Below are 18,333 nucleotides of genomic sequence, written 5' to 3'. Positions count from 1 at the left end.
AATCCAGCACCGGCACCGAAATCCCGACGGTGCTGATGGCAGCACGTCCGGACACAGCGACATCGCGCTCTCGAAAGCGTTGCATACCACGAAAGGTGGACCGCTCATGGAGCCACAGGGAGCAGCCCCGCAGCGGATGCGGCGGGAAAAACAGGTCACTAAATCTTCATTTAAAATCCGCGACCCTTGCCTCCACCGAAATCCAGTCGGAGCCCGTGGCGGCGAGTCCGGACACAACGGCAGCGCGCTCCCCAAGGCACTGCAGCTCACGGAAGGCGGATCGCACATGGAGCCGCACGGAGCTGCTCAACATCGGACGTGGCTGCGAGAGACTGGCTGGTGAGTACTATAAAACCCTCACCAAAATCCCGCAGAGCTAGGCAGGACAGCCCCCTGGATCACCACACTGGAGGGATGGAGACTCCTGCACTTATTTTCTATGTTTCTATCTATGTTTCTATGTCATATTGCACCTTTATAAAACATTAGTTAGGCCACATTTGAACAAGTGTGTGCAGTTCTGGTCACTTCATTACAGGGATGCGGAGGCTTTGTAGAGGGTGCTGAAGTGGTTTACCAGAAAGCTCTCTGGATTAGAAGGTATTAACTATAAGGAGAGATTGCACAGACTTGGACGTTTTCCCTGAAGCATTGGAGGTTAAGAGATCTGTTTGGAATACATATAAAATGATGATGGGACATGTTGGTTGGTGTGGGCAAGTTGGGCCGAAGGGCCTGTTTCCTTGCTGTATGACTTGATGAGAGGCATAGAAGTGATCAGAAACGTTTTCCCAGGATGAAAATGTCAATGACTAGAGGGCGTAGTATTACGTTCAGAAGGGGAAACTTTAAAGGATTCTAGACCAAGTGGACCTGTTGGGCCCAAACCTCCTGCATTGGTGCAGCGCCCTCTCCACCCCCCCCCCCCCCCCACCCAACATCTCACACTGATCTGTATTAAATTCCATTAACCATTCCCTCAGCCCACTTTCCCAACTGATCAAGATCATGCAGTAAAGGTTGATAGCCATCTTTGCTATCTACAATATAACACAATGTTATATGCATATTTACTTATCCTGCCTTGTACATTTTCATCCAAATTGTTGATATAACAAACAGCAACGCGCCCAGCACTGATTCCAGAGAAACATCACTAGTCATGCATTTCCAGACCGAAAAACAACCTCCCACCATCACCCTCTGCTTCCTTCCATGAAGCCAATTTTCTGTTACTTTAATCAAGGCCGCACAGTATACCAAAGTTAAAGTAATCCATTGGCTGCAGTGCAAGTAGAATGCAAGAAGCAACAGATTTCAGGTACTCTTTGTTGCTTTTACCTTTTTTTGTTTAGGGTGTGATGCAATGACAGCATTATGGTTTATGGCCAAAACTCGATGGTCTGTGTGATTTGTCAAAAACTGCACTCACTTTCGAGTTCTGTTCAATCAGAAGAGTTGTGATTTAGTGCAATCCATTTCATGCGCTTACCAAACCAGGCCTACTTTATAATGATTAGATTTTCCTGAGATGTTACCATTGTGCTGAGTTGCACATTGTTGGTCTGCTTGAGTTTTTCTGCCTTGTGAAATAGTAATTTAACATCCATCTTCCTCATCACACTAATTATATCCTTCTTACAAAGGAGCCATTTATCAAGAGTTAATTATTTGATGACGTGAATGAAAGAGGATACTGTACACTTGGTAGACACAAAATGCTGGAGTAACTCAGCGGGACAGGGATAAAACTTGGATTTGTTTCCAGCTTTAATTTGATGGTATCGGATACTAATGGGGATAACGAAAAGTTTTGTTTTTCTCTATTTTCATGCCTTTCATGTGCTTCTGTGTTACCTAAGTGGTGAGGATCTTGATTATCATGTCTACACACAGCCAGACATACAACCTGCTTCATAAGGAAATAATAAAACCAAGTGATGCTCTTCCTTTTCAGTAAAATGCAGATGATTTATTTTTAATTTTCTGAAAGAAAAGTGATCAGGGGATTGCAATCTTTTCGAGTTGATTGTAATGATTGTGATCCCTTGCTTGAACGGACCATAAGAAAACTGCACAAGATTTCCTCATAGACCTGGTCTGATGTTTATTTATGTTAATGACTGGATAATGCCATATGCAAATCCATTTCTTCCACACAAGGGAATTTATGTTTGTATATTAAGTCCATGCTTCCTGATGAAGGAGCTGATTAATATGAGATTGTTCATAATTAAATGCTGATTGAAATTCCATGGAAATGTTAGTGCCCTGAGGAGCCATGCCTCGTTTCAACTGACAACCTGTTTTTAATGGAATGTCCTGATTAAAAGCTCTCCTGTGATGTTATTTTATAGTTTCCATGTTTTAGTTTGCCCATAGGCAAGTACTGTGCCTGTTTACCTGCTGCTGATGAAACTGCTTGGCATCTTTCTGTCCGGTCTGACGAGCAGAGTCAATGATGCTGTGTTTTCACTTTATGGAGCCCGAGATCAATATCAGCTGTGCTTCCCTCGCCTGCAGATCTTGAGAACCGGTTCAAATTTAAAGCAATCGGTTATACAATTGGCGGCTGAGATTCAAATTGGAATCCGGAGTTGCATAAAATAAATTTGAACAGCGTTTCTCTCTGGCCACATCCTTTACTTGGGAGCGTAGAAATCTGAAATATAAATATGTTACGGTGACACTTCAAACAATATCCTTCTTTTAACACTGAGCTATAAAAACAAAATGAAAATCAAAAAGCTGCAGATATTGAATATCTAAAATGGAAACCAGAAAATGCTGGATATACTAAGCAGGTCAGCCCGCATCTTTGTCTGGTTTCTTCAATGTACAGGAGGCCACATTATGAGCACCAAATACAGTACACTAGATTGGGAGATGTACAAATTAATTGTTGCTTAAGCTCAAAACACTCAGTGCTTGGATGGTGGGAAGGGAGGAGGTCAAAGGACAGGTGTTGCAGTGCCGATGATTGTGAGTGGAAGTGCTACAAGAAGGGGATTATTTGGTGCGGACGGAATAATGGAGCAAATGAAAGGAAAGGTCCCATGCGGCCGACGGTGGAAACTGTTGGACTTCTTTAAGGAAGTAAATAGCAGGATAGACAAAGGAGAGTCAGTGGATGTTGTTTACCTGGAATTTTAGAATGCCTTTGATAAGGTGCTGCATGTGAGGTTGCTAAAGAAGATGAGAGCCCATGATGTTAGAGGGAGGTTGGCTGAAAGGTACGACAAAGACTGGGAATAAAGGGTACTATTTCTGGTTGGCTGCCAGTGACTAGCGGTGTTCCGTGGGGGTCGGTGCTGGGGTCACTATTCTTCACCTTGTATATCAATGATTTTGATGAGGGAATTGAAGACTTTGTGGCCACGTTTGCAGATTATATGAAAATAGGTGGAGGGGCAGGCAATGTAGAGAAAGCAGGGACGCTGCAGAAGGACTTGTACGGGTTCAGAGAGTGGACAAAGAAGTGCCAGATAGAATACAACATAGCAAATGCATTGCATTTTGGTAGTAGGAATAAAGGTGTAGACTATTTTCTAAATGGGGAGAGGATTCATAAATCGGAGGCGCAGTGCTGGTGCAAGATTCCCACAAAATTAATTTGAAAGTTTAATCGATAGTCAGGGAGGCAAATGCAGTGTTAGCATTTATTTTGAGAGGGCTAGAATATAATAACAGGATGTAATGCATTGGAGAGGGTCCAGAGGAGGTTTATGATCCTGGGAATGATTGGGTTAAAATATGATGAGCATTTAACGACACTGGGCCTGTACTTGCTCGTCTTTAGAAGAATCGGGGGGACCTCATTGAAACTTACTAAATAGTGAGAGGCCTGGATAGAGTGGATGTAGAGAAGATCTTTCCACGACTGGGAGAGTCTAGGACCAGACTCAAAATAGAAGAATGCAACTTTAGAAAGGAGATTAGGAATTTCTTTAGTCAGAGGGTGATGAATCTGTTGAATTCATTGCTGCAGATAGCTGAGGAGGCGAAGTCATTGGGTATTTTTAAGGTGGGGATTGACAGATTGTTGATTAGTAAGGGTGTCACGGGATATGAGCAGAAGACAGGAGAATTGGGTTGAGAGGGAAAGATAGATTAGCCATGATTAAATGGTGGAGTAGACTCAATGGGCCGAATTGCTTCGATGGCAAGAATAATTTTAAAAAAAATTCACGCCCAAGAAAAAGTTAATCAGCCTCAGGATTTTTAAAGTATCCATTTGTAATCTAATGCCACGTAGATTAAGATGAGATCGTTACTGAAAAAAAAGCAACCAGGAAATGTCCTGATATCCATTGCAGAATGTGTTGAGATTTGTCAATGCATCAATTAAAATTAAACAAGTCAACAAAATGATTGTGATAGAATTTCCTGTGTTCTATTAATTGGCCATTCGCGCCTCTTTGTGGTGCTTTGTTCATTGGCTTGTAGGCACTTGAACAGGTTTTATAAAAAGCTTTCCATTTCACTAATTACCTTTGTAAATGTCCTTATTGACAACCCTTGAGGGGAATAAACTAAGCATTTCACACAACGATTAGCTTCCTGCCTATAGTGAAAGGCATGCAAGTAAATCTCGACGTGCTCTATGTCAGGAAGATACGCCACAATAAGCGCACAATGACTGACCATTTACTCCTTTTGTAACAGTGAAGAGGAGTGTGTCTTGAGGATATGTTGAATTATTGAGCATCAAATGTAAAGAGTGGTGGACATAAGTTCTATTTCCAGTTTCTTATTCATGGGCTGGTCCTTGTGGCTGGGGTGGACCACAGCTCAGACTTGCTCCTGGTAAGAATCTCGATATTCTGAAAAGGTGACAGTCTTGATTTTGTACTGAAGCGTAGGTGCCCATGTGGCACAGTGTTTATACAGCAGTGCTATGAGCTTTCTGCTGCCTCTGTGGATGAAACTTGGAGCACTTTAAGGCAGATGCTTATTTTTTAAATCCTTGTTGCTGATTGTGATGTGGGAAAATATTAAAACAATACCTTTTCAGAGATCTGTTATTTTTGGGGTATCGGGCCAACTCTTTTTCTATTTCTTACCGTCATTGGCATTTGACGACTTTGAGCACAGTGATTGAGTGAGACTTGATTAATGCACCCCACTGCAGACTCTGGAAGTTCATTTGTGGAAGTCCATTTGTGGGTCCCACAAGTGCTTTAATGTTTGAGTGGATTTGAATTTGGGAGCTCCCTTATTGAATGCCAATGGTGGAATATATTAATCAAATCTAGAAATACCCCTGAAGTGGACTGAGTTGTCTGCAAGCTCGTATTTTTTTTAAATGAAAGAGACAATGTGTTCTTCGTGACGAAGAATCTGTGTTTGTTACATTTTAACTCTTCAATGCAATAATTGTAATAGCCTTAAAACCAAATCTTAGAATATACCTCCCATTTAATATTGCAATAATCATTTTGACTGCGGTTGAGTTTTAAGATCTTTTAAATAAAGGCACTTCCTGATTGAAAAGGGTCTGTTGCCTGGTCTTTCAGGCCTTGCCAATGAGAATCTCGTTGAGCAACATTAAATGAAAATATGAAGGGTATCAAAATGTGTAAAATAATTTGAATGTCCTGTCAGGCACATTGTATGTCTAATCACTGAGAGTAATGTATGGTGGGGTTGCTGTGAGATCATGTGGTTAATCATTTGTATGGTCATACCATGCTCATAGCTTCAGTTGAAGAGTGACCATTACAATAAACAGTTGAGTATTTAAAGCTTTATAGAAACATAGAAAATAGGTGCAGGAGTAGGCCATTCGGCCCTTCGAGCCTGCACCGCCATCCAATATGATCATGGCTGATCATCCAACTCAGTATCCCGTACCTGCCTTCTCTCCATACCCCCTGATCCCTTTAGCCACAAGGGCCACATCTAACTCCCTCTTAAATATAGCCAATGAACTGGCCTCAATTACCTTCTGTGGCAGAGAATTCCACAGATTCACCACTCTCTGTGTGAAAAAAAACGTTCTCATCTCGGTCCTAAAAGACTTCCCCCTTATCCTTAAACTGTGACCCCTTGTTCTGGACTTCCCCAACATCGGGAACAATCTTCCTGCATCTAGCCTGTCCAACCCCTTAAGAATTTTGTAAGTTTCTATAAGATCCCCCCTCAATCTTCTAAATTCCAGTGAGTACAAGCCGAGTCTATCCAGTCTTTCTTCATATGAAAGTCCTGCCATCCCAGGAATCAATCTGGTGAACCTTCTCTGTACTCCCTCTATGGCAAGAATGTCTTTCCTCAGATTAGGAGACCAAAACTGTACGCAATACTCCAGGTGTGGTCTCACCAATGCCCTTATAGTGAATGAATGAAAGTGACATCCAGTTCTAAGCCAGTTTAGAGAAACCCACAGTACATCGCAGAGCCATTGGTTCATTGGAGCAGAATTGGGCCATTCGGCCCATCGAATAGTGCAATTGGCAACATCCTGGTGAAACTGTTCAGAGAGGACCTACTGATATAATGTGGTGTATTGCTGTAGCTCATTGGCCCCAGCAGAGGATTGAGGAGACAGAGCACCCTTGAATCTGCCAGAGGCAGAACAAGAACAGATTTTCAGTGTGGTTTCTGAATCTGAATTCTCTGGATCAAATCATGAAAATTGGCCATATTCGAGTTACTGGAACGCTGCTACATCCTTTTTCCTTTTCATCTCAGTAGCCAATCTGAATTTAAGCACACTATGCTGGACTTGAGCATTTATTTGCTCGATTGCACTGACTTTTTTTCTCTTGTGTGCATGCATCACCATTGTATTCAGTGACTTTGAAAATACATCGGCATCTGCAGTCTCACTACAGATGGAATGGGGGAGTTGTGTTGTTCACCAATAACCTTGGCACGCTGTCACAGTACTTAGTTATTCCAATTCCAATCGTCCCATTGCTAATAATGTCTGACATGGATCTTGCTCCAGTTCTCCTACAAGCACTGCCTGATAAACACAGCAATCATTACCCTTTAACTTGTGAAGATGGATTCTTAGAGCAGCTTGTAGTTGAATCTACCATTCTGGATATGATACAATTAGGATTTAGTGTTGTGCAATGAACCAGATTTGATTAGGGAGCTTATGGTAAAGCAACCACTAGGAGGTAGTGACCATCTTTTATGTATTACCAAAACTCTCATCTTGTTTGTTCCGCCATTTATTTGTGCCCATTGACACCGTTTGATTGTGCCGTTTGTGTCTGTTGACACAAGAGCGCGACAATGTTAGGCCCACCTTACTCACCATTGTCCTGGGGTGTGCTGGAGGAAGTTTCGTTCAAATTGGTATTATATTTTTAAGTTGTTGTCATTTTAAAGTTTAAAAATGAACTTTTTCATTTTTCCTGGCCGTCAGCCGCCTTCAACGTCACAATGGGATCTGCCCGAGTGACGGGAGTGGCGGCCAATGAAGGGGGGGTGGGGCCTGTTGAGCCGTCGAGCTGAAATTTTAATAAATGCGTCCCCCCCGTCTCCCCCCACCCGCCTGGAGCACTGCCGCCCGTCCCGGCGTGCCCCGCGCCTGACCTTCCTCCCGTGGTACAGCGCGACGGCGGAGGGTCAAACAAGGTGGCCATCGCCGCCGAGCTGCAGCTGCAGGAGAGGTTTCCACCCAATGGGTCCACAGCTCGCTCTGGCTGATGCGATGGTCGCCTGGAGCCGAGGTGAGTGGCTCCCTCTCCTCTTTCCTTTTCCACCTTGCTCGCCCACGGCCCCGGGAGACACTCCCCGGCAACCAACGGATCCACGGATTGTCAGTTGGGGGAGGGTTGCCAGGCCCGCAGGAGAGGTTTGCACCCAACGGGTCCACGCCCGTCTAGTAATATGACAAAATTCAACCTGCAATTTGAGAAGGGGAAGATGAAGTCGGATGTGTTGGTACTACTGTTGAGCAAATGTGACTACATTGGCATGAGGGAGGAACTGGCCAAAGTTGATTGGAAAGGGACCCTAGCAGGAATGACAGTAGAACAGCAATGGCAGGAATTTCTGGGTATAATTCTGAAAACGCAGAATATTTTCATTACAAAGAAGAAGAAAGATTCTAAGGAGAGAATGAGGTGACCGTAGCTGACAAGGGAAGTCGAAAATGGCATAAAGCTAAAAAGAGGTGTATAACACTGCAAAGGTTAGTGGGAAGCTTTTTTAAAAAAAACCAACAGAAGCTAACAAAAAGAATATACAGAGAGAAAATATGAAATATGAAAGTAAACTAGCCTATAAGATAAAAAAGGATAGCAAACATTTCTTCAGATATATAAAGAGTAAGAATGAGGCAAGAGTGAACATTGGATCACTGACGGCACTGGGCCTGCACTCGCTGGAGTTTAGAAGAGTGAGGGGGCTCACATTGAAACTTACTGAATAGTGAAAGGCCTGGATAGAATGGAATATAAGAAAATAACTGCAGATGCTGGTACAAATCGATTTATTCACAAAATGCTGGAGTAACTCAGCAGGTCAGGCAGCATATCGGGAGAGAAGGAATGGGTGACATTTCGGGTCGAGACCCTTCCACAGACTGAGGAAGGGTCTCGACCCGAAACGTCACCCATTCCTTCTCTCCCGAGATGCTGCCTGACCTGCTGAGTTACTCCAGCATTTTCTGGATAGAATGGATGTGGGTAGACTAGTGGGAGAGTTGAGGACTTGGAATAAAAGGACATGCCTTTAGAAAGGAGATGAGGAGGAATTTCTTTAGTCAGAGGGTAGGGACTCTTTGGAATTCATTGCCACAGACTGCTGTGGAGGTCAAATCTATAAACACTATTAAGGCGGAGATTGACAGATTCTTGATAATTAAGGGGGTCAATGATTATGGGGAGAAAGCAGTAGAATGGGGTTGAGAGGGAAAGATTGACCAGCCATGATTGAATGATGGAGTAGGGCCGAATGGACTAATTCTGCTCCTATAACTTATGAACATGAATTGTCAGATGGATGATATTACAGTGGAGTTGTAGTGAATACTGTGCATGAGCGGAGGTATTTCGGGCTGGCCAGTGTCCCTATTCTGCACCTGGACGAAGTCCCATTCCTTCTATTCTGGTCTCAATGACCACACCAGCTTACTTTCTTTGGAATATTCGAACTGGGAACAAACTTTTGTGAAATTGGTTTGGGGTGAAACCTGTTCTGGTTGTGTTGTGTAAAGTAATAAAGTTAGTTTTAACTGCAATGGAGAGTTCATCACACAAATGTTACCTCAATATTAATTAGAATACAGGCACAGTGAATTGCATTTGCTAAATTAGATAGCACCTCCCTCAACTGTGTTTCTAAGTCTTCTCTACCACCATATGGAAATAATGGCTGGTTTCGTAACTCTGTTCTGCTTGCTGTACAGTCTGCCTGCCATATGATATCAAACCACAAATTTTACACAACATTTGAGAGCTCGTAGCATGAATGGGTTCATTCAATCTGCTTGCTTTGGCTATTTTCTTCCCACATTTCATGAGACTGGGGAAAATGGTGGATGGCCACCAGTTGGAGTGGGGAAAGGTGATAATTTACTGGTGCTGACTACCTTTATTAATCTGGACTGAATCCCATGTAGTGCAGATGAAGCTATAGTAGATATCACTATTTTTTTATTTGTTGAATTAATTGAACTGGGACTCATGGTGCATATCTCCTGCAGAACTACACCTTATTAAGTGCAATGGGGAATGCAGTTCTTCAACTCCAAAGCACAGGGTTTGATTGCTCTCCACAGTTGCATTGCCACTAAATAAACCTGGTGTCTGAAAGTCTTTTCAGTTATTGTGAGCATAGTTAATATTTAAACAATTGGCCGCTGTTGAATTGTCAGATGGTTTGCAGCAGCAGTTGTAAAGCTACCCAAGGTCAACAAATCACCTTTCAAGAGTGCTTTAGCTAAGAAAGACTGGCTATTGTGGAATCTGAGGAACAAAGAACTTCGGCTTCATGCATTGGGGTTTGATGGTCGACTTCAAGGCTCAATTGTTGACTGCTCATCACTGTTCATGGCTCATTAACTATTTATCATTCTTAATTTATCTCTATTGTGCCTTTGTTGTTCAGTTGACTTTAGAGATGCACTGTGGATGCAGGTCCTTCAGCCCACTGAGTCTGTGCCGACCAGTGACCCCTGCATGCTAGCGCTAACCTACACACTAGGGACAATTTACAGAAGCCAATTAACCTACAAACCTGTATGTTATTGAAGTGTGCAAGGAAACGGGAGCACCCAGAGGAAACCCACACAGTCACGGGGAGAACATACAAATTCTGTACAGACAGCACCCATGGTCAGGATTGAACCCGGGTCTCTGGTGCTGTAAGGCAGCAACTTTACCGCTGTGCCAACCAATTAGTACAAGTTGCAGGGTTCTTTAGGACTTTGAAATATCAGGGCTCCCGACATTGAGGTGGAATGAAGATAAACCTTTATGCACAGTTGTGCATCTCATAGATTTGCTGCCTCTCAGTTACAGCAACCAGAAGGTTGGGGTCAATCACAACCTCCAGTGCTGTTTGTGGGAAATTTACATCTTCTCACTGTGACCATGCAGGTTTCCTCCGGTTGCTCTTGTTCCTCACGCATCCCAAAGGTGTCGTTAGTTAGTAGTTAGTTTCCCTCTATAAACGTCAATGCCATCCTAATGTAATGGGGGAACACTCCACTATAGTAGCCAACATATTGTCCTGTACAGAAAATGCTGCCGGAGACTTTGTGGGTCAGGTAGCATATGGAGAGAGAGAGAAAAATAGTTAATGTTTTGGGTTCAAGGCCCTTCTTCACAACTGGGAACTCCTTGAGATTTCAGACATTTGCAGTCATTCTACTTTGGCACATTTCACAGAATACCAGCTAAGAAATGCACTCGATACAAATGGTGTATTTTAAAATATTGCCAGGTGATTGTGGTTATTTCTGGGTTGCATTTTTGTCACAAGATTACTTTCTGTGGTTCTCCGGCATGCTTGCCTTTAGGTTTGAATGACGAGACTTGATCTGTAACAATGTGATATCCCCCCCCCCCTCAAGTGGGATGGTGGGTGGGGAGTATTTCCCTTAGCTAGACTTCCTCCTTCAGCTCGTGTCATCCATCGCCCTTCCCCACCCACTGATCATTCAAGCCTCCGACCCTGATCAGAGCTTACTGAAAAGTTGTCGGGAGCCTGAGTTTTTCCCAACATTTATTCCCCCCACCTTGAAGTTGTCTAATTTGGTAGAGACAAGGATTGTCACTTCACCACTGGAAACCTCAGCTCAGATTAGTTCAATTCTAAAAGCTGTTCTTCCTTCACATTCTGTCGTATATTTTTAAATGTGCACAGAACCAAACATTGACCCTAACACAGCTTGCACTAAAATATAATAATAATTGTCATAATCATTCAAATCAACTTGATATTTCTGCCTGGAATCTTGGTGATGATAATCAGGTTTGTCACTCACTCCCACCTAGGCAGGAATAGACCTCTGTTAAACATCGCTGGAAGTGACACAAACTACGGTGAAATTTCAACCCACCGCACCATTAAATCATTCTATCAGGCTTTTTTTTTAGATGTAATGAATGGAGAAGTCCTGAGGCTGATTCCACAAATGTCAGACATGAGTATTGCTCTACACTGACCCTTTTGATAATGCCCAGGGGGGTTCTTGTTAGAGATGTATTATAGAAACCCCGTTATAAATAGTTTATTTTAATTAATCTACTGATTACAGCTGTGATTTATTTAATGTTGCTTGACGTTAAATCCATTAATTTCAACTTCAAAGAAAGTAAACTGTTGGACTTTTATTTTGTTAAAAAGTTCATGGAATCTGACCATTAAGTATTAAAGGCCATGGCCTGCCAATTGCTGGAGAGGATGATATGACCCATAATAATAATAATAATAATAATAATATTCATTTATTGTCATTGCAACGAGTACAACGAAATTAAAAAACAGCCAATCCTGACGGTGCGTACAAACATATATGCAATAAATGCAAAAACAAATAAATACATAAATACAATTAAATTAAGTACAAGATTTTTTAACGGTGTTGCCTAGTGCACAGGTAGTGTTCAGTTCTCGTATGGCCCTGGGGTAAAAACTGTTCTTAAGTCTGTTTGTTCGGGATTTGATTGACCTGAAACGTCGACCAGAGGGCAGATGAACAAACAGACGGTGGCCGGGGTGGGATGGATCTTTTATTATTTTGCCTGCTCTACTGAGGCAGCGCAGGCTGAACAGGTGCTCCAGGGAGGGCAGTGAGCAGCCGATGATTTTCTGGGCCGTCGTGATGACCCTCTGAAGGGCCTTCCTGTCCTTTTCTGAGCAGCTGGCATACCATGTGGTTATACAGTATGCCAGCACACTCTCGATGGAGCAGCGATAGAAGGACAACATGAGCTTCTCCTGCAGGTTGGTTTTCCTGAGGATCCTCAGGAAGTGGAGTCTCTGCTGTGCCTTCTTTACTGTGGTGATGGTGTTGGTAGACCAGGTGAGATCCTCTGCGATGTGCGTACCCAGGAACCTGAAAGCTGGTACCCTTTCCACGCAGACCCCATTGATGTAGAGTGGGTCGTAATCTCCACTGGTTTTTCTAAAGTCAATTATAAGTTCCTTTGTTTTGGAGGAGTTCAGGACCAGATTGTTCACTGAACACCATGCTGCCAGCCTTTGGATTTCATCCCTATAGGCTGTCTCATCTCCTTCTGAGATAAGTCCAACCACAGTCGTGTCATCCGCGAACTTGATGATGGTGTTGGTGGGATGGGTGGGGGCGCAGTCGTGAGTGTAGAGGGAGTAAAGGATGGGGCTCAACACACAGCCCTGTGGTGAGCCGGTGCTCAGTGTAATGGTGGAGGAGAGGTGAGGGCCTATTTTGACTGTCTGGGGGCGGTTGGTCAGGAAGTCCTTGATCCATTTGCAGATGGTTAGGGAAAATCCAAGGTCGGAAAGTTTGGTGACCAGTCTGCTCGGGATGACCGTGTTAAAGGCAGAGCTGAAGTCGAGAAAGAGCATCCTCACATAGCTCCCCTGGTGTTCAAGGTGGGTCAGTGCAGTGTGAAGAGCAGTGTCGATGGCATCCCCTGTAGACCTATTTGCTCTGTAGGCAAACTGGTATGGGTCGAAGGTGGGTGGGAGGCTGGCTTTGATGTGCTGCAGGACCAGTCTCTCGAAGCACTTTGTGATGACCGGTGTGAGTGCTACCGGACGGTAGTCGTTAAGACCGCTGATGACAGGCTTTTTCGGCAGTGGGATGATTATGGCGGACTTCAGGCAGGGAGGGATGGTGGATTTTAAAAGGGACAGGTTGAAGATTTTTGTGAAGACCTCAGATAATTGGTCTGCACATTCCCTCAGCACTCTGCCCGTCACACCATCGGGGCCTGCAGCTTTCCTGGGATTCACTGCTCTGAGCACTCGCTTAACGTCATACTCCTGCACAGTGAAGGTGTTGCTCTCAGGTGCTGGAGAGGGTGTAATGTCTGCCACTGTAGCTTTCACCTCGAAACGAGCAAAGAAACAGTTAAGTTCCTCAGCCAACGAGGCGTCGCCGTCGGCAGTCGTGCGGTTGCTGGTCTTGTAATTGGTGATGTGCTGGATGCCTTGCCATACCCGCCGTGGGTCATTGTTGGAAAAGTGGTCCTCAATCTTCCTCTTGTAGGACGCTTTGGCATCCTTGATGCCTCTCTTCAGGTTGGTTCTAGCAGCACTGTATAGAGCTCTGTCACTAGACCTGAAGGCGGTGTTACGGTCCTCCATGCCTCCATTCTGGTAGTTTCTAGACATTTTCTTTTATCTAAAGTTTTTTTAAATTTCTGTGAAACTTCCTGACATTCTTCTCTTCCCTTATACCCTACTCCCACTTGCTGTTGTAATAGACATAAGTAACATTTTTTTAGCATTTTAAAAAACTCGAATTGTTTTTAAAACAATCTGTACCACTGCTTGGATGGTGTTGGCTGCTGCTGGAATTATAGTCCCACTTTAGAGACTGAGCTTTGGCCACTACTTCAGCATACCAACATTCAGATGAAACATTGAACTAAGGGCCAATCTGCACTTTCAGGTGGGTATCAAAGATCCCATTTCATAGAAAATCTGCGCAATTTTCCCTGTTTTCCCAAACCAGGGTGTGAATATCTCTGGGATACCTGATCCATCTCACTGGAAAGAGGTTAGATAGGAGAGATGTTGTACTGAAAATGTTTTGGCTGTGCATATCTTCTGGGTTGGGGTAGGAAGGTATTGGAATTCTCCAGATACACGGTTGTGGGAAGTCAGGCAGAAGAGCAAGGTTGTGGATATGACGGGGGAAAGAGGGGGTGATGGTGAGGTAGAATAAGACCAGGTAGGTTGGGTGAGGGCTGTGAAGGTAGATGATTGAGGAGGAAGGATCGATAGTTGAATAGCAAGTAGGTTAGGTGGGGGATGTCATGGTAGATGATTGGGATGGAAGCTATGGGAGAAGAATTGCATGCGGGATGGGGAGACAGGCAGATAATATTGGTGGTGAAGAGGTAAATCTGGAAGTGGGTGTATAATAAAGTTTGGGAACTACTGCGTTAAAGGAAACGCATCTTTTCTTTACAGCCCATTGAGGTTCTGACTTACTTAACCCATCAGCTTTTTGCCTTCCCAGATTTAGTGAGTGTTAACTCTACCTACTGCTATCTTTCAACACTGTTGGAACTGCGATTAATCCACGCCAGCCTTCTGGCTGACCAAAGTGATAGAAATATGGCATCCTCATTTGTAACCCTGCTTCCTTGCATATTTGGCAGAACTGTAACAGCAAACAAGGATTGTGGATATGTGATTTATGTTTGTGAGCTGTGTTGTGGATCCGTTCTGGTACTCTTTGTTTTGACGAACACATCAAGATTTTATCTATGTTTATAAAGGAAGAGTTAATAATTACTGAAGAGGAATTTGTAGTATTTGTGTACTCCGACGTGTTGTGCCGACAGATGAAATATCCTTTTGCTGGAAAGCTGAAAAGGGTGCAGAGAAGATTGAGGGTGTTGCCAAGACGCGAGAGCCTGAGCTAAAGGGAGAGGTTGAGCAGGCTAGGACTTTATTCCTTGGAGTGCAGGTGGATGGGGTGATCTTATAGAGCTGTACAAGATCATGAGAGAAATAGATAAGGGAAATGCACAGAGTTTTTGCCCAGTGTAGGGGAATAGAGGTGCAAAGGGATTTGGGAGTGCTGGTGCAGATTCCCAAAAAATTAATCTGCAAGTCAAACCAGTAGTAAAGAAGAAAAACGCAATGCTAGCATTTATTTCAAGAGGGGTAGAATACAAAAACAGGGATGTAATGCTGACGGTGCTGGTCAGGCTGCATTTGGAGTATTATGATCAATTTTGGGTACCATATCTGAGGAAGGATGTGCTGGCCCTGGAGAGGATCCAGAGGAGGTTTACAAGAATGATCAGGTTAACATATGACGAGCGTTTGACATCATTGGGCCTGTACTTGCTGGAGTTTAGAAGAACGAGGGGGAGCCTCATTGAAACATATAGAATAGTGAAAGGCTTGGATAGAGTGGATGTGGAGAGATGTTTCCACTAGTGGGAGAGTCTAGGTCTAGAGGACATAGCCTCAGAATTAAAGGACGTTCCTTTAGGAAGGAGATGAGGAAGAATTTCTTCAGTCAGTGGGTGGTGAATCGGTGGAATTCATTGCTACTCTGGAGGCCAAGTCAATGGATATTTTTAAGACAGAGATAGATAGATTCTTGATTAGTATAGGTGTCAAAGGTTATGGGGAAGAAACAAGGAGAATGGGGTTAGGAGGGAGAGACAGATCAGACATGATTGAATAGCGGAGTAGACTTGATGGGCCGAATGGCCTAATTCTGCTCCTTTCACTTATGACTTTCTGACTGCGAGGTTTCCTCTGGGTGCTCTAATTTCCACACACCTCAAAGACAAGCGGATTTGTCGGTTAATTGGCCCCTGTAAATTGGCCCCAGTGTGTACAGAGTGGATGAAAAAGTGGGATAACATTGAACATTAATCAACTGTTCATATTAGTTCTGTGTGGATTCAATGGGCTGAATTCAATTGAAATCCTGGGCCTTGAACATAATGTAATGCAGGCAAATCCCAGAACAAACCCATGCGCAAATCTCCACTGGAAGCTTTCTCCAGTTGACCAAGCTTTAACTCTAATTTTACTAGATGTCAGGATTTGTAATATCTCTGACATTAAAATGTTTCTGAATGCCTCTGACATTCATAAACATTTAATCTGACCAAAAATGAATTAAATGTTGAAAGTTAAAAATATTTTAATGTCAACTTAAAAACACAAAAATCTATTTTATGTAATAAGAACAAAACAAACATCCACAGTCCTGTAGCTTTTGGGCAGAATCTTTTTATCATTCTCCAGAACAATCAGGCTCATTGAAATTTGACATTCTTCAAGTTATTTACTCTAAATCTTAGCTCTACAACTAAATAGAAGCTCTGCAAGGCATGGGGAGATTTTAAAATGATGTTATTGACTTGACTGAGGCAGCCAATTTAACCTCTGAAGCAGTGGGAGATTTAAAAAGGCAGCCATTGGATTAGCACATTGGGAGGCCCAGCAGCCATGTTGGGAGATAGACTGTTGTGATGTGATATGTTGAGGATAAGTGCTGAAGTTTTGGCTTAAGGCTTCAGCGAGGAGGCTGAGTAGCAGGCAGCAGCAGGTTAAAGTATAGTCTATTATTTTGTGTGAGAGATTTTATTCTCCTTCCTCTTGTACTTGGTGCAGAGGAGATGGCAGGTGGGATAGTGGAATGCTCCTCCTGCAGGATGTTGGAAATTGGGGAGTGTTCCTGAGGACTACACCTACAATTCAGCTAGGCAACCTCAGTCTCATCCGTGCGTGTGAGAGCATCATAGATGGGAGTTACAATGAGGTGGTCATACCCAAGGTACAGGCAGAGAGTAAATGTGTGAGCACTAGGAAAGGGCAGTGAGTACAGGAATCCCATGTGGTACCAGGCCTGGTTTTGAGACACAGCGGGGAAGGATAAAGTTGGGCAGAGCCAAAGTGATAGGAGACTCATTAGTTAAGGGGATATATAGGAGATTCTGTTACAGCAAACGAGAGTCCGGGATGGTGTGTTGCCTCCCTGGTATCAGGGTCGAAGCTGTCTCAGAGCAACTGCAGAACATTCTCAAGGGGGAGGGGGAGCACCCAGAAGTCATTGTGCCTGTTTCTGTGCTGCACGACTTTAACTCTATGACTCTTTCCCCAGCCCCTCGCTCAGCCCTCGCTCCCAGTCCACTCCGTGGACCCCAGCGCTGACATCATTCTCGGCCCATACTCTGAACTGATCTTGTGATACAGGTACGTTTACGTACTATTTTGATGTCTAGTTTGATGAGGAGCCTGAGGCAGAATTTGTGAGAATGCAGATGGCAGAATCATGCATATTGCCAGCTGAACTTCCGGTGAGGAAGTGCCACAGCACATTTAATTAGTGAGGTCACAATTTTGATGCACCCTAGCAAACCTCTGGGTAGTGACCTATTTGCCTGAATAAATGCCCATAAAGAAGACAAAATTGTCACCTTCGATTCTTTTTTGAGGCACCCTTTTGGATTGCTGTGTTGTAATGGAGCTTCCTTGTTTAATGATTTGTGTCAGCAGAATGTAGAGAAAACATTAAAGATGTCTGCAAAGTGGCAGTTATACATTTTTTAGTTGCTGGTCTCCTATTTCTTGGTTATTGAGTGAGAAGATTCTTTCTGAAAGGGGCCATCTGTGTCTCTTTGTTGAAGAGTGCCTGGAATGTGCTCCACTTGCTGACATTCTTTCAAGCAGCATAATTCTTTCACCTTTATAAGGGTGGTGTGTGAATACCAGATTAGGGCTCGTGCTCTCTCCTTGAGGAAGGTCATCAGAGGTCATCTGAGCACATAAATGCAACAAAGACGTATTGAAAGGCTTGCCTCCTGGTTCCATGAATGAAATGTTGGTTTGGAATTGCTTCCAGCAGCAAACTGAGGTCTTGGTATTGATGCTTCAGTGTGCCGCGATCTGAGAAGCATTTTTATTTCTTAAAGAACCTCCCACTACAACTTTTCTTAATAACATAGTGCAGTCAGAGCCACCTGACCCCTTTTGTAAATTGCTTTTCACCCCTTTGGTGAGATAGTTTGCTGAGCCATGCTGCACAGAAACAGGCCCTTTGGCCCACCATGCCCATGCTGACCATCGAATACCTGTCCATACTAATCCCATTGACCACCACTTGATCTACAGCCTTCTTTGCCAAGGTGATTTAAGTGCTCGTCTAGATATTTATTAAATAATGTCAGAGTACCAGTCTCC

The 18,333-nt window shown here is 43.6% G+C and overlaps 1 protein-coding gene across 1 annotated transcript in view; it reads left to right on the top strand.

The window, feature by feature from the left end:
* Nucleotides 1-288: 288 nt before the first annotated feature.
* n4bp3 (NEDD4 binding protein 3) overlaps nucleotides 289-18,333 on the top strand; it is a 53,111-nt gene continuing 35,066 nt past the window's right edge. The window contains exon 1 of the mRNA XM_078411645.1: nucleotides 289-339. The gene's annotated coding sequence lies outside the window, so the exon portion shown is untranslated. The remainder of the gene's footprint in view (nucleotides 340-18,333) is intronic.

This window comes from Rhinoraja longicauda, chromosome 14, assembly GCF_053455715.1.
Source record: "Rhinoraja longicauda isolate Sanriku21f chromosome 14, sRhiLon1.1, whole genome shotgun sequence".
Taxonomy (NCBI): Eukaryota; Metazoa; Chordata; class Chondrichthyes; order Rajiformes; family Arhynchobatidae; genus Rhinoraja; species Rhinoraja longicauda.
Note: the sequence above shows the minus strand (reverse complement) of the source record. Positions and strands in the feature narration are given on the sequence as shown.